The following is a 3,509-nucleotide window of genomic DNA, read 5'->3' on the forward strand; positions in this document are numbered from 1 at the left end:
AAGTCTGATCATTGAACACGTTATTCGATCATTATGGATGAGTCGCAATCCAATCCTATTAATATTTCGAACAGCATTGGATCAACAACGAAGATTCCCATCCTGTACACCCATGATTATGAAGTCTGGGCGCATCACTTTGAAGATTACGTTATAGGATCTGAGGATAATGGATGCCTCATCTAGGAAGCAATTATTTCTGGACCGTTTTCTCATTCTGCAACTTCAAGGATTATTAAAACTCAAAAGGAGTATAATGATCTTCTGAAAGATGTTAAAGATATTGCGCAAGATGAAAAAGATAAATTTCAGTGCAATATCAAGGCGTTAAGATTGATCAGGTTCGCCCTTCAGTCCGATACTTTCAGGCTGGTGAGTTCATGCACGACGGCAAAAGAGATATGGGATAGGTTACGTGAACTATACTCGACAGACGAAAATCTAGAACACTCCATTCAAACCTTACTCTTGTCAGAGTTTGGAGAATTCAAGCAAGGAGCCGAAGAAACTGTGACCCAAACGTTCGATCGCTTCAATCATCTTCTTAGCAAGATGATCAAACATGACATCGAAAGGAAGCTTATTGAGCAGAAGGTTACATTTTTGAACGGTCTCAGATCTGAGTGGAGAGCAGTTGTGTCCACAGTTAAAGCGCACGAGCAATTTAAATCCTACTCCTTGGCGAAACTGGTGGGCATCTTGAAATCTTAGGAGAAGATCGTGTTGCAGGAGAAGAATGTGGTTTCAAGCCTTGGTTCGTTAGCCCTCTTGTCCAAAAGTAAAGCTGTGATGGAGGACGAAGACCTCAACTTGGAGGATTATGACCTCACTTCTGAGGATTATGCTATGATGGTGTCTAACCCCAAGAGGTTCATCAAAAGGAGATTCCCCACCAACAAAAACCGAAATTGGCAGGGAAATTACAGTTCTAAAAAAGTTAAAGATGAACCGAAGGCTGAAGAATCAAAGAAGGAACCGAAAGCTGAGGGTGATTCTTGAGTAAGCTGCTACTATTGTGGAGGAAAGAACCACTATGCAAAGGATTGTGTCCTCAAAAAGATGGCAGAGAAGGATGAGGAAAAGGATGAAGAAGCTTTGTTGCAGAAAAAGCTGGATGAAATTAGGAAGAAGAAATCTACCGCTAACCCTTCTATGAATGCTCTAATTATGCAGGGTTCGGTTGCTGATGATGAGTTCGGTGGCGTGGAGGTCTGGTCAACCGACTCTGAAGATGACGAAGTGATGAAGCCTACTCATGGAAAGGCTTATGTGGCGAAAGAAGAGAGCAGTGGAGGAAGATGCTTGATGGTGTCTGACGTATCTCAGATGAGGGGATACAACACTGATGGTGGGAATGATGAACAGAAGGAGCAACAGGATTTGTGCTTTACAGCTAAACCGCTCAGCGTGCAGTTCAACGAGCTTGATGAACTGATCAAGAAGGTACAATCAGTCTTTGTCTCTTTTAAAGTCCCACAATGCTCTTATGAAAAAGAATTAAAAAGTGTTAATTCACAAATATCTCATTTAGATAGTAGTCTAACTCAAACTCGAGTCACCAATTCTAACCTAACTGACCAATTAAGCAGGGTGTCTTCGAAGAGTGAGGAACGGCGCATGTGGATCGAACTGAAGGATTCGGAATTAATCAAAACAAAAGATGAAAACATTTATTTACAAAGAGACAATTTAAAGCTTTTGAAACAGCGAAATGTTTTTTGTTTGATTGCAAAACGTCTTTACACTAATATTACTCAGCTTCATTTGGATTGTGAAATAGGACAAAAGATTCATCGCATGATTTTACCCTTCCTTGAATTTAAGGAGGATGAAATTGATGCTGAAGCGTATAATTGTGAGAGTGTTATTTCATCTGAGGACGTTAATCCGACGTACATGTATGGACTGGACAAAATCGAATCTTTTATTAAGTCCAAGGACCATAAGGACATGCTCAAAAACCTTTTGGATGAAAATGATAAACTGAAACTAAGAACCGAAACCATACAAAAATTTGACTCTTTAAACGCCATCTTGAGCTCAGAAAATAAAATTGATGTTGAAAATGCATCTGAGCTTAATGAGGATGACAATATGAGTGAAATTTCGGTAGAGGATACAGTTGACTGTTCAGAATTTGTCAAAAGCGAACCCGAAAACCACAAGAGTCTAATTTCAGAAAATTCAGTGGAATTCGCTTGTATGTCCCAACAAAAGTCCCCGATCCTTGCAGAGAAGGCAGTCATGTACCAAAAGGTTAGAACCACTCCGAATCAGGTGTATAAGGTCACGGGTGTAACCGAACATCAGACTGCTGAACTCACAGCTATTGTAAACGAAGACAATGCTGATGGCTGTGATGAGTTCTTCTGGTTAGCTCCCATTGATAATGCTGATGAAACAATAGGTTTGTCTGAAAGGACTTCATGGAAAAGCAAAGGCAGATATGCGCCAGAACCTTTGAACAAACCTGATAGCTTCGATGTGCCAAGTACTAGTGGTACGAAAGATGTTCCTCAGGAAAAAGAAATTCCCGCAAAAGAAGTCACATCCTCAAGTGAAACCTCATCAGTTCAAAATGAACCAGCCAAAGAAAAACCAAAACCGAAAGCTAACATCCATCATCAACTGAAGCAGATGAGAAATCAAAAACGTCAAAGGAATCAGAGATACAGGAAGAACCTCTCTGAAAGAAAACAGTTTTGGCAATCTCAGAATGCCTATTTCTCGCATCAAGACAAGAACTTAAAGTCAGAGAAGAGTCCTGTTGAATCTCAAGAGAGCAACAACAACCGAAAGCAGAGGTTCGGTTCGGAGAACTACATCAACCGAAACCAAAGGTTCGGTTCAGAAAATGATTCCAACCGAAAGTAGAAGTTCAGTTCAGAGAACTACATCAACCGAAAGCAAAGGTTCGGTTCTGAAATCAAAACAGATCAAAACTCTAGTGTCAGTCCTACTAATGATCAAAAGCAAAAGGGTCACCTAGAGTCTCTAGTCAAGAAGTCATCTCAATCTAAGATCTCTCATTCTAACTCCTATAATTCTTCAAACTCTTCTAATTCCTCTCAATCTCGTTCTAAATTCCATTCTGTTCCTTCTCAAAAATCTCAATCATCAGCTGAACAAAAAGGAAAACAGAAGGCTTCGTCAGTTAAACCTGAATCTGAACCTAAAGCATTAAATCCCAATAAAATTAAAGTTTTTATCATTAAAAAGAAAGATGAAACAACTCTAATAAAAAGAACATATTTAGTTGACATCTCTCTTACTATTCCTGTTCCTATGAAAGGCTCACGAGGACCCAAGAAACTTTGGGTTCCTAAATCTGCTTAATTTTTGCAGGTTATCAGTGACGAGTAGTTTGACGAAGAATGGTACGTTGATAGTGGTTGCTCACGTCACATGACAGGAAGGAAGGAAGAGCTAAGGGAATACAGGTCTCTTTCAAATGGTGGAAACGTCAAGTTCGGGAACAACTCCTTCGGCACCATAAAAGGCTATGGAAT

The sequence above is a fragment of the Lactuca sativa genome, chromosome 7, assembly GCF_002870075.4.
Source record: "Lactuca sativa cultivar Salinas chromosome 7, Lsat_Salinas_v11, whole genome shotgun sequence".
In the NCBI taxonomy this organism is placed as follows: Eukaryota; Viridiplantae; Streptophyta; class Magnoliopsida; order Asterales; family Asteraceae; genus Lactuca; species Lactuca sativa.